A 13,699-nucleotide genomic window follows, 5' to 3' on the forward strand; every position below is an offset into this window, starting at 1 on the left:
TCCTACCACCACCACCTCAAGCAGAGGGAAGAGAAACTGCCCCAGCAGTCTGTAAGGAATTGGATTCTGCTCTGCAGGAAGTACAAGGAAGAGTAGGGACTAAAATGCCTACTCTGCCCTCATATTGCTACAAACCAAGAGTCAACACTGTTAGGGAGATTTTTATACCAAATCTCCTCCACCTGTGAGACCTCCAGCATTTTTTGCTGGACTCCTGAATTTTCTTGTCTTTTCTCCTGGGTGAGTTGGGAGCCTTTTTCCCCACTCGCTCATTATTTTGCTCTGAATTTGTGTTAGGAAAAATTTCTCTTTACAGCACCCTTCTTTCCATTTTTATGGACCCTCAAACTTTTAGATTAAAATAATCTGACTTCTTTTTGCAGTGAATCCTTCAGCTTCACTACACTGGCTTTTTCTCATTTGTCATGTGGAAACCGACATGTCTTTCAGGCTGTCAATACTCGGAAACATTGTTTCCCTTAGTCTTGTTACTTTGTTGTCCCTTTTGGTAACTGGTTATCACTTTTGTAACTCTTTATCATTGTACAATGCCGTACAAAGGGGTACACTTTTTGTTTTGCCCTAGGCTAACACTGAGGATTTGTGGTTACTTTAGGTGTGCCGAAGGGACAAGCTGGTGGGCAGCCGTTACGTTTAACTATGCCACAAGGTTTTTCATTTGTCACTTGGCCATGTCGTCTCTAACCCTTCCTGATCTGAGAGGCCAGGAAAATCCTTATGTGGACTTCCAGTGTCTGGGAAAGCAGATACTTTTTGTGTCCTACGTGCCAATATGTGTTTTCTGCCAGGCAGTGGTTTGGGACTGTCTGGTCCTGTTGGGCAGAATTGCATGCAGTACCCTCCGGGACCACCACGTACAATTAGGACTACAGGTGTAAGCAAAAAACAACCTTTGGTATAAGTCTGTACCACACAGTTTTTGGTAGCGAGCTGAGCAGCCAGGCCTATCTCAAGAGGCAATGTGAGCAGTACAAGAGGTTACACAGAGGTCTTAAAATCACAGAGGTTCAAGTAGACACTTATACTCAAAGTTTCATGGTAAAACAATTATACGTTTATTACACAATCATTTAGAAAACATTCACTAGAAGGAGGCAACTTAATATTATAAACAAATATTCTTCAACACAAAACCAATAAGTTTCTGAACAATTTAAGCTCCCCTGAAATATGAGCCAAAGGTCATTTCAGACACTTTGAATGGGAAGGCAAAGGCACAAATTAATAGAATAGATCGCAAATACTTTCATAGGCAGTGCAAAGGGTTATAGTTCACTAGTGGACTGAATTCAGTTTAATAGGCCAAAGTCAATGGGCTAGTGTCTTGGATAGGAAAGAGCAGTTCTTGAAGTAAACTGTGAAGTCTTTGCCAAAGTTCTCAGAAGTAGTTTGTACGAAAAAGAGTCATATGTTGGGTCACAAGCTGATTAGGCCTGTAAATTGGGAAAGTTCCACGAACTTTCACGCGAGAGAAGCATTTTCTCAATCGGGTTGGCACTGTACCTTAGTATGAAGCAAAAGATGCAGCTGAAGATGTTGGTTCCAGGCAGTCCCTGCCGATCTCAAAGTTCCTGAGCCTCAGCCGTGGGGACAAGAGGGAGGACGTCGGGGGACTCCTGCACTGCACGGGATCGTCGGAAAACGCTGACAAAACGGAGTCACTTCAGCTCGAGTAGCTGTACTTCAAGCACACAAGCTGGTGTCCTTCCCCCTGGTTAATCCTAACCAGCTTTGAGAATGGTATCCAGGTGGCTTAAGAGTTGATTGGTCCCACCAACTCAAAGGAAGAAGTCGTCCTTGAAGGGGCAATTCGGACCTGCAGCAGGGCTTCACCGGGCAAACCAAAGGTCCAGGAGTTGCAGCAGCCTTCCTCTTCCAGCTCATCTTCGGTTCTTTCGTTCCAGTGGCCGACTCTGCTTTCCAGTCCAGGAGACTCGCCTTTTAAACAGTTTTCTCCCATTCATTCCAGCCTATCTGCCACTCACCCAGCAGGGTGGCTGTCCTTGCCGGACAGTCAGCCAGCCAATCACGCCAGAATGCATTTGGGTCTCCTAGGAGACTAAGCTCAGGGAGTTTCGGGCACCTCCCGCACTTCCTGCCCACCCCAGACACTGTCTTCAGTCCTGAAGCCTGGCAAAGGCATAGAAACAAAGGGACCAAACCTGGTTTGGCACGCAGAGACAAACACTAGAAGGACCTTTCCAAAAAGAAATGTCAAAAAAAGAAGACTGTGACCTGTTTAAACAAAGGGGCTTAAGGCGCCATCTTGAAAAAATGGTTGCCGCGATTTTTAGCTACTGGTGTTTGTGGTCGGGAAAAACCATGATAGTTTGTACTAAAACCACTGCCACCAGCCATTTCAATAGAAAAAGGTAGCATTTGACTGCTACATGAGTTTCTAGACACGGGATACTAGGTAACCCCTCCAGCACTTTATAGGAAGATAGTGTGTGCTGGGTCTAGGAATTTAAAAAGACTAGTAAAGTTAATTTAACCTTACATTCTCTGGGAAACAGTAGTTTATCCCAGAGAAGGTATTTAAACCTTTGGGAAGTCTAAAGAGACCTCCCCGTGTCATTGCACTGATGGTGCTTTGTAACACATATGAAAAGATGCCTATGGAGTTATCTTAAAACTCCATAATCCAAGAAACAAACGCATAAAACAAACAATTAAAAGTACAAAGTCCCAAAGGTCCGCAAAAGAGCTGGGGATCTCTAAGGTAGAGGGGAATTCGCATGTTTATGAGAATTCTCCCTAACTGGTCCCAATCCACAAACTGGTTTTAGTGTGTGAGTGATATTCATGGTTTGTGCCACCAGTGGTCCCGATTGGACCACTGCTGGTGTGTGTGTGCGTGCGTGCGTGCGTGTGTGTGTGGGCTAGATCTGTCATTGGCTAGTGGGAGATTTTACTCTTACCTGGTTTTTCTGGATAAGAGGAGGACACCAGCACCCAGAACCGATGGAGCCAAGTATCCTATCCAGCTGCAAGACTTGCGAAGAGACTGTGCACCTGTTGGAAGAAGGCCTGATGACCAACCTCTGCTGCTGTCCGGAAGAGCCCTGTACTGTAGGCGATCTTCAGCAGTCCTGCGAAGGAGCTGTGACCCTTGGAATGGAGGGAACATCCATTCCCGGCGTCAACTCGGAGCTCTACGAAGAAAATCCTTCAGAATTGACGCTGGACTGCCCAGTGGCTGACCAGCTCAGAGTTTGGGCTACCATGCTGCAGATGTCACTGTTTCGAGTTGAGGCCTGGAATTTGGGTTCGGGGTTCCCTGCCGGTGCTAGAAGACTCACCTCTACAAAATGTCATGGTCCTAGCATCAAGGAGAACCCGCGATGGGAAGCAGTCTGACTGAGGCAAGTGAAACCTCCTGTGTCACCATGCAACGGTGGCCGTCGTTCGAAACACTTTCCTGCATCCAATCCAGCGGTGAGAGGGGCCCATAGTGGCCAATGACCTCCAAATTGCTGCCGCAGGACCCCCTCCAGATGTCCTACCTCTTGTCCCGACAACTGAGGCTCAGGAACCCAGGGTCTGCACTGCTGCAACAGGACAGAATCCAGCTGGATCACTGTTCTTCAAACCAGAGGTACTGTTTAGACTTGCAGTACTTACCTCAGTGTCTTTTTGAGCTGTGCTTTTCTCAGTTGAGACTTTCAGTGGCTTACCTTGGAGTGGATTACAACTCAGCTTTTCACAGGCTTAACAGCTTGTCACCCTACAAGTGATTTCTAGATTTCTAGAAAACTCTCCAAAATTGTGCAAGATTGTTTCTGATTTAAGAAGTGCCTCAGCTCCCTAGACTGTGCTCCAATTGACTTAGATATTTCTGTCCCTCATAGGTGGTAAATTAGACTGTTATTGCTGGCAAAGGCTTGTCTAGATTTCGTTGGAAGATTCAGTTGTTTTCACGTATATTGAGAACCTGTTTAACCTTTGTTTCCTTCCTTTAACCTTACCTTTCTGCAACCTCAGAATCTGCAAAGTACAACTAGTGATATATAAATGCCATTGCTGTCCTTGTGAATGAAGTCCCCTCCGGGTGTAGGAAGTGTGTAAAAAGCATATCCAAAGAGTATCCACTAACTTGTGCTGATTCTGGAAATGTATTTTAAAGTATATCTGATTGTTACATATCTTGCCCTTTTTTAAAGAACGCTTATTTAAAAATTTATGTTAAATAAATAACGATTTATTACTGAAAACTTGGGTTTTAGTTTTACTTGGATTACTTGTATTTGCGAATTTCATTGCTACAGCTCACATTTACCCCTTTTGAGATAGGCCTGGCTGCTCAGTCACAATACCAACTTCTGTAGTACAGACTATACCAAAAGGTGGGTTAACCAATACCAAGCAGATAAGGGTTGTGCAGTCTCATTGTTACTACATCAATTCTTACCTCCACAGCACAGAAATGTGAATTCTCCCTAACAGCACTACATTAAGTTCTGCTACATTCTCCAACCTGAAGACATTGCACCAGCATTAATCACCGACCGGAGAAGTGCTTGAATGTGCAGTCCCTGGGCATCGAGGGCTGAAGCTGACAGCAAGAAAAGCAACCTCGGACCCTCTTCAGAAGACCTGCCAAATCTTTATAAGAATCTGAGTATGGTGGGGTGAGTTGCAACAATACTTACCAGAACTCCAAAATCCCCTTTAAAAGGTTGGTTACTTTTAGAAACTTTAATAACAGTTTGGTTTTGCCATTACATGTTCGCACAAGCACTACAACATTGTTTTTGTAGGGGAGATTTATCATTTTTATGCTTCATCCCCTCTCCTAGTGAGACGCCCAGCACTTTTTGCTGGACTTCTGGACCTTTTTCTTTCAATCTTGAATGAATGGAGCCTTTTTCCACTCAGACATTCTTGTGGTCTGTCTTTTGGAACTCTATTCTTTTTACTCTACCTCTACCGCGTCTGTGTTTTTACAATTGCAGCACACACCTCCTTATGGGCAGTGTTAGGGAGAATTCTCATTTCTGTGCTAATTCTATTCAACCTTCTACCATTCTGGGCGGGGGAGGCCTTTGTGTGCGTTTTGCCTTTGGCGGAAACCCTTGGGTATCCCAACCTAGTCTCCAGAGAGTCTGGGCAGGCAGGAAATGGAGGGGGGGGGGTGGAGGAAGTCGTCCACCACCCCCCTGTCCTTCGTATGCCAGAGTGCCCCTGAATAGGTCCAGCTCACAGAGGGGGTCTGGCTGTTCTGATTGGAGAGCTAATTGCCCCTTTCTGTAGAATGCTGAGGGAGATTGCAGAGGAGTGTGTGCTGTAACTGTATAAAAAGGTGAGGCTTCTGGAGTGAAAAGCAAGTCGACCACTGGAAGCTAAAGTAACTGAAAAAGACGATGACCAGAGACGCCTGCAGAACCTCTGCAACCACTACGACCACTGCTGTGTTGACCCTGTTTTCTGTGCGACCGAGGAGCTCCAAAGAGAACAACTCCTTCCCTTTGGCTGGTGGGAACAACCAGTCCCAAGATTAACTTTGAAACAAGCCAACTCCCAAGGTCCTAATAGTTTCTAGAGCTGCGGAACCCCAATACCTGGAGACCTACTGCCGATATCGAGTGCATCTTTGTCGAAAGGCCTAATCCGTCCAAATCATTGCTGTACCCTTAAGGACATTTCAGAGATCCGGTCCAACTCGACCAGGGACTGCAGGAAGCGATTAAGATTGACCGGGTGATCCGTGTCCTTTTTTTGGTGCTACAGAAAAGGTGCCAAAACTGCAGAGCGAACCAAGAAGTTGCTGAATCGTGCTACAGGTCTTCCCTCAAGACTGCTGCTGAGAGATCCTAGCCATTTTCCTGCCTTCAGTCATCAGACCAAGCAATCTGGAGGATGGGTCCAGGTCTGCAACAATGCGGAGCATCTAGCACAAACGTTTTCTTCTAACCAAAGGTACCGTGGGGAAAAAGGTATTGCCAACCTGATTCCAAGAATTCGTCCAGAGCGTTGGCGTGCACGTAGAGGTGTCCAGGGCAACCCCCTTTTACCTCAGACCCAAGCTGCTTCTTGTGTCCCCTTCTCGAGTCCGATTTAAGGTGTTCTTGTTAGGCAAGATTGAATGTAGTAACCCTGTGGGAGACTACACCGGCCTTGTCATCTTGGCAATAGGTAACCCGACCTTTTGGTATAGGTCTGTACTACACAAGTTGGTAGAGTGACTGAGCAGCCAGACTTATCTCAAGAAGGGTCAATTTGAGCTGTAGAGGTGCAACATAGAGATTCACAGTGACAAGTATTGAAATAACACTTATACTCAAAGTTTCTTGTTAACATAAATATTTAATAATTTAACAGTCAGTTTTAAAATGAGCTTTCTTTAGAAAGGGTAATATGCAACAATAAAATACACTTAAAAGCACTCTTCAAGTTCAGTAAGTAGATACCCCTTTGGGATCACACACACACCACTCCGAACCCCACCCTCTCCCCCACCCCCTCCTCCCCCGGGAGACTTCAATAGCTAGGACACTGGACATTGATATATAGTATAGATAATTGGACTTTCTTGGGAGACTAGTCTGTCAGGCAACACTTGAGTTTGTGAGTTTTGGTAGTTTTAAGTTTTTGTTGTTGATCTTTTTGTTCTGTCGCGTCTTATCTGAGTTAGGTGGTGAAAAGTCTATGGAACCACCTTGAAAATAGTAACTTCTACACCAACTCAGAATACAAGAAATGCACCAGTCTGAATTATGACATTTTCTTAAATTTTAATGTTTTGCCCCTAGTGATGACAAGTGTTTCGGCTATTGAAAGCCTTTCTCAAATCAGGGCTGATGGTGCTTTGCAGCGATATTACATTGTCAATCCTTGTTGGGTTTTCTAATCATTTAAAGGGTTCCAATCCCTCCGCATTAAGCCCTCCGGCGTCCCTCGCGTTAAAATTTAATAATGTCATAAAGACGCGAGAGGGCGCTAGAGAGCCGTCCAAGATGGCGGCCTCCCTGTGAGCTCCGCGGAGCTCCCCTAAAATCCTGACCAATCGAAGCATCTGTGGTGTGCAAATTGTCCGCAGTCGCCTCCGGTTTGTAGCCAAGGCGAATCCGAGCAGAACGTGGTATTTCATCCATCGACCCTCGGACGCCGAGTCCCGATTCCTCGACTGTGAAGAGCACCCCCCATCCCCGAGCGAGCGAGGCACAGTCACCGGCCAGGCGCAGAGGAGCCCACGTGAGGAGGACTGCTGGCAGCGGAGCGGGCCTGAGACTCGAGGGTGCCGATCGGGCGGCGCCGGCTGACCCCCGTCGGTGCATTGGCCCCCCGAGGAGTCGGCGGGCGCGGAGCTGCCGAAACGAAGGAAAATCCTGCAGAGTCCTGGAAGAACCAACACGGACGAGCGCCGGGGGGCTCTCCGAACGCCGCCGAGGAACAGGTACGCGCGCCCCGTGCACCTTCGCTCGCACGTCCCAAGTGGATCCCCGGCTCTCCCGAGTGACATTCAGTTTACGAGAAAGCGCAAGAGCGTGGGGGTCCACGAGCCTGGGCCCACATGAACAGTACACAACATATCGGAAAGACATACTCGGGGTGACGCGACCCAGGGCAAATCCGGCGGCCCCCCGCTTTCGCAAGCACTCATTCGCAAAAGAGACCCCATGTGAATCCCCGACACCTCCGTGTAACACCGCCAGAACTCGAGGAAGCGTAATATACAGCACGGACTGTGGCCAAACGGCCCGAACCGGCCCAACGGCAAGACCTACAGAAAGTCACACCGCTGGAAAAACGACAAGCCGGGCGCCCCCGGTCCCCTGACCTGCCTCCCTCTGCCCCCTGGCTCCCGCAACGCAGGCACCAATGGCGACCTCGAGGAAAACGGACAGAAAAAAGAAAGCTGAACTTAGAGGGTAGCTTCACGACCAAAGCAACCACCTCGAACAGCAGAGCGCAGTCTCCCATCCAGGTTGCAGCCCAGGATGAAGAGGAGGCCCACGGGTTTGACATCAGGGAAATCCTCCTTGAACTTAAGACCGGGATCGGGGGTCTAGGAAGCAAACTCGACGCACTCTCCTCCAAGGTCAACCTACTCCAGCACCGGCTGGACAAACATGCCGACAGACTGGTCACAGTCGAGCAGAGAGTGTCTGACCTCGACGATGGTGCAGCGGCCCTAACATCCAGAGTGGCCTCCCTAGAAGTGCAAATGAAAGCAGTAAACGCAAAGAACGAGGACTTGGAAGGCCACTCTCGGCGCAACAACATCAGGATCGTGGGAGTTAGGGAACAACAACTCACCGCGAAAATGGAAGACTACGTTGAAAAGTTATGTATGGACCTCTTTGATACAGAGATCCTGTCCAAACTGTTTGTCGTGGAGAGAGCTCATCAAGTCCCCAACGCCAGACCGATCCCGGGGGCAAATCCCCGCCCAATCATAGCGAGATTGCTCAACTGTAAGGATCGAGATGCTATCCTACGGGCGGCTAGGGAAAAGGGGATCTCCAGTACGATGGCGACAAGATCCAGTTTTTCGCGGACTTCTCCCAAGCTGTCCAAGTGCAAAGAAGATCGTTTACAGCAGTGAAGCGCAGGTTACAAGAGAACCAGATACAATATTCCATGCTCTTCCCGGCCAAACTCCGTATTCAACACGAGGGCAGAACTCAGTTTTTTAACACCCCAGAGGAGACAAGCGACTACCTGGATCGCTCCGGCTGTAGACCCGCCACTCTCAACGGAAGACCACAAAGGGGCGACAGACCAAGAAGAAACCCGCCGTAAAATTTACCCATAGGATACCCAAAGCGGCGGCACGAGACTTCATGGTTGACTAGAAACAACCACCACAGATCAATATTGCATCCGAAGAAGGGAGCCAGCCTCCTCTTGGAGGGCCACCTGCGCCCCGAGCACAGCAATGCTAGTTGTACTGTTAACATGGGATTGTTCATCACGGGCCTGTTGGGGGTTGCCCGTGCAGGGGAGGGAAGTTAGTTCAGCAAAACCGCCACAACCCGCATACCCCCGTTCCACGACAGTCACACTAAGAAATACGTACCTAACAACTGTCAAGTCCTCCCTGTTCCTCTATGTAGAGCGACTCCAGTCAATCCCACGAGCCCCGGCTCGACATGATTACATTGACCCCTCTAGATGGCATCGGCAACGTTGAAAATCGCCACCTGGAACATACGTGGCAGCAACCAGCCTACGAAAATAAGGAGAGTTCTTCAATATCTTCGGAGACACAAAATCAACATAGCGATACTCCAAGAGACTCATCTGCTGCCCTCGTCGGAACAACATTGGGCCAGATCATGGGGATGCCATCGGTACTTCTCATCCTACTCCTCATTCGCCAGAGGTGTCGCGATCCTGATCGACAAGAGAACTAATTTCAGCCTTATTGAGTCAAAGAAAGACACTGAGGGGAGGGCCCTAATGGTGAAAGGAATAATCGCCGGGAAAGAGGTGGTGTTTGTGAACTCATACGCACCGAACACAGATGGACCTGATAATTTCAACTGGATAATGTCCCATCTAGACGCGACCAACGCGACGGGTGTGGTGTGGGGTGCGGACCTCAATACTACACTTGATTCCAGGCTCAACAAATCCCATAATACATTGGGAAACCCATCCAAGGCCAGTACTCTGGTTCGAGAGATTTGTCAGACCTTCAATCTATCTGACATGTGGAGAAGGCACAACCGAGACAGCAGGGACTACACCTTCCGATCAGCCGTGCACAACACCAGTTCCAGAATCGATTATATCCTGGCATCCTCCCATAGCCCATTCATATGGGGTGCGTGCCATATCCTTCCAAGGTCTTACTCCGACCATTCGATGGTTGTACTAGAGGTTACCCTGGCGGGCGTCGCAGTACCTGGCCTCAATTGGAGGTTCAAACCCGGTTCACTCACAGACGCCGTATTTGCAGCAGAACTGCGGCAAGAGATGGTCTCCTTCCTGGACATCAACCAAGACTCGGTCGACTCGGCGTGCACCATCTGGGAAACGCTCAAGTGCTATGTACGAGGAATTTGCCTGACTAAAGAAAATAGCTTATTGAAATCGATCCGGGGGGAATTATTCAGCAAACAGCTTCGTCTGAAGGAACTAGAGCACAAACTCTCCAATGCCCCAGATCCATGCACTCAAGCCGAGCTCAAAAAAGAACTCTTGGGGTTCAGGGAGACAGCGGACCGCGAACTGAAGTTCCTGGGTCGCAGGCATCAGATCAGACAGTACGGAGAGGGGCAAAAACCAGGTGCACTGCTGGCCCGGCTACTAACGATAGACAAGGTCCCACCCTGCATCGAATGTATCGCGGATACGCAAGGTCAGAAGGTTTACACAGACGAGGAGATCTCCAACGTATTCCGAGAATTCTATCAAAACCTGTATAGCTCAAAAGGAGCATCAGATCCCAACGCGATACAAGAGTACCTCAATGACACGGAACTATATTGGGTGAGCCAAGACCTGCGCGAACCCTTGAACGCGCCCATATCACTCGAAGAAATTCAGATAGCAATCAAATCCTTGCCTAACACCAAAGCCCCCGGACCTGATGGACTCAATGGTGAGTTCTATAAAGCACACGTGGAAATGGTGGCCCCCCTTCTTCAAGTCTATGAAGAGGCGGTGGAGCGAGGGAAACTCCCGCCCACGATGCGTGAGGCTAACGTAATGATGTTGCACAAAGCTGGCAAACCTACAGAAAACTGCGCTTCGTACAGGCCGATCTCATTAATCAACTTAGACAACAAAATCCTAGCTAAAATTCTGGCGACCAGATTACTCCCCTTGATGCCGGCACTGGTGCTGGGCGACCAAGCCGGGTTCATCCCGGGGCGTAGTACAACATACGGCATCAGGAGACTATTTGGCGTCATTGAGGCCCTGGACCCGACGCAACAGGCAATAGCAGTTCTGTTAGATGCCGAGAAGGCGCTTGATTCAGTAGAGTGGCCCTTCATGTTCGCAACACTAAGGCAGATGGGTCTAGGTAACTTCTTCCTGAAACTAGTAGCTTTGTTATATAACGAACCACGCTCATACATCACATTAGGGAACACCAGATCCACTGGGATCACATTGGAGCGCGGAACGAGACAGGGTTGCCCACTCTCGGCCCTTATCTTTTCCCTGGTGATGGAACCCCTGGCCTCAAGGCTGAGAGCCGAGCAGTTATGTCGAGGGTTAAAGCTGGGCCCTCACAGACTAATCGTCTCTTTATATGCTGACGACGTCATGCTGTTCGTCAGTGACCCCCAAACCAATCTCAACCCTGTAATGCGAGAGGTGATAAAATTCAGGTTAATGTCAGGCCTCAAAACCAATCATTCCAAATCTATAGTGTTCCCCCTGGCCCCTTGCACTTCAGAGTTTGCAGATGACCACGGGTTTAAATGGGAAAACTCGAAGGTGCGCTATTTGGGGATCAATATGTCGCGAAGCCATCACGAGATATTTAGAGACAATTATGTAACTACACTGCAGTTATTACAAGAACATATCCAGAGATGGAAATCTCTACCACTAACGCTATGGGGCAGGACCTCACTAACAAAAATGGTTATTCTCCCCAAACTTCTGTATCTCTTTACGAATATCCCGCTACTCCTCCCCAAATCCTTCTTATCAAAAATCAAGAGCTTGATCCTAGAGTTACTATGGGCGGGGAAACCAGCACGGGTAGCGTACAACACACTTACATTACCAATATCAAGTGGAGGCCTGGCTCTCCCCGATATAGAGAAATACTACTGGGCGGCCCAAGCCCAATTCCTAAGCCACTGGTACTCAACCCACTACATCAGACCACATGTGCAAGTGGAACGTGCCCTAGCTTCCCCCGACCTGTTAGCTGCAGTCATAATAAGCCACATTCCTGTGCCGCATAAAACGCTGAACACAGTCCTATCCACATATGCGATATGGAAGAAGATCGCTAGCGAATACGGAGTAGCTATACGATTTCCCCCCCTGCTACCGATATAATTCATCCCCGGCATCCTCCTCACGAATGAAAGAGTATTCCTAATATGGATAGATAAAATAGGGATAAAATCGCTGGGAGACCTCTTCCCAGAGGGCACCTTTCTGACTCCTCAAATGGCTAAAGACGGAGGAGGGAACACATCCTTGGATGTCTTTCTCTATTTTAAACTCCGCCACACCCTTCGGGGGCTATTTCCAACATTCCCTAAGCAACCCCCCACGTGGGATCTGTTACATAGCACAATTTTAGCACAAGGTGAAGGTAGACTGGTGTCAACTCTGTACAAAACTTTGTTAAGAGACACCCGGAAACTTCAACCTAAAGTGCAACGAAATTGGGAATCGGCTATACAAGAACCGATTAATGAGGAAGACTGGGCCTATGTTCTTCGACAGACTCAAAGGGTAGCGCTAAATTCTCGATATAAGCTAATACACTTTAACTTTGTGCACCAAACATACTACACTCCAGTCAGGAAACATAGACACCACCCAGAAGCGTCAGCCCAGTGCGAGAGATGCGCATTTGCCAACGCTGATTTTCTTCATCTGGCATGGGGCTGTCCTGGCATCCAGCACTTCTGGACTTCCGTTATACAAATAACATCCGACATTATAGGTGAGCAGATGACCCCCTTACCGCTGGGACCGCTCCTCGGCCTCACGAAATATCTACAGTCAGCGTCACGCAAGTTGGTGGCACTCCTCATGGTGCTGGCACGAAGAAGAATTGCTATGTCGTGGGGTCGTGGCCCACTCCCCAAGATTGTAGACTGGGAAAAGGATATAACATACTGCCAAGATATGGACACCGAATTTATTCGAACGCTGCCTTTGCATGCGCGCCCTCCCGACATCTGGGGGCCATATATCACCTACCTGATGAACAATGCTGAAGCTTCAGACTCGGACAATCCGAGCCCCTAGAGTGAGAGACCATGGGATGAAGGTACACAAGGGCAACGTGGAAAGCTTTACTTCCAACTCAGACAGAGGATGGAGGCAATCAAAGTTACAGTGGACATGGGGGCGGGGGGCGGAGGGGCAGGGGAACTGTTGTTGGGAATTGCATTATGCGGCTCCCTGTTGGAGCACTGTCTATTTGATGCAGTAAAAAGTTAAAAATAAATATTTTTTTTTTAAAAATGAGGACAAGACGCACATGGAGAAGGACTGCGTTCTGCAAGAACCTTTCGGAACAGACCAGACAAGATCGTCGTTCCCGCCTCGCCGCCTGGCCCGAGAAGGGCACAGCAGGTGAGAAGGCGGAGAAAAAGTCTGACCGGGCTTCTAAGTCCTGTGAGGGCGCCCCGGCGATGGGGGCCCAACAGAAGGCCAAGCACCGCGAGTCCGCGGGCACCGTGAGCGCCGAAAGGTCGGGATCTTTTGATGCCAGGCAGGGAGCGACTTCCCCGGCACGTTCAACCACGAGCCAGCGCTCTGGTTCGTGGAAGAGGAAGTCCGAGAACCCGGGTAAGCTGCTGGAGCGGAACCGGTTGATCTTGAAGGGGGAGCGAGGTGATGACCCTCCCCCCCAAGGCGAAGGCCCAGGACGCACCTAAGGTGGTGAGGGCTTTGATCCAGCCGGCAAGTGGAAACGGCCTCTGGGCCCAGAGTATCCCTGCCACCGCAGAGGGAATCCTCTTTCCAGCCCATCGTTAAGACCCCTGTGAAGTCCCCGGCGGAAAAAGAGGGGGGGGGGTGG

General features: G+C 48.9%; 1 protein-coding gene across 4 annotated transcripts in view; it reads left to right on the forward strand.

Annotated features, from left to right (window-relative positions):
- Positions 1–13,699, forward strand: part of LOC138541496 (DBIRD complex subunit ZNF326-like) — a 1,377,506-nt gene that overhangs the window by 355,603 nt on the left and 1,008,204 nt on the right. The window lies entirely within an intron of this gene.

Source organism: Ambystoma mexicanum, chromosome 1q (genome assembly GCF_040938575.1).
Source record: "Ambystoma mexicanum isolate Mex_15411 chromosome 1q, UKY_AmexF1_1, whole genome shotgun sequence".
Classification (NCBI taxonomy): domain Eukaryota; kingdom Metazoa; phylum Chordata; class Amphibia; order Caudata; family Ambystomatidae; genus Ambystoma; species Ambystoma mexicanum.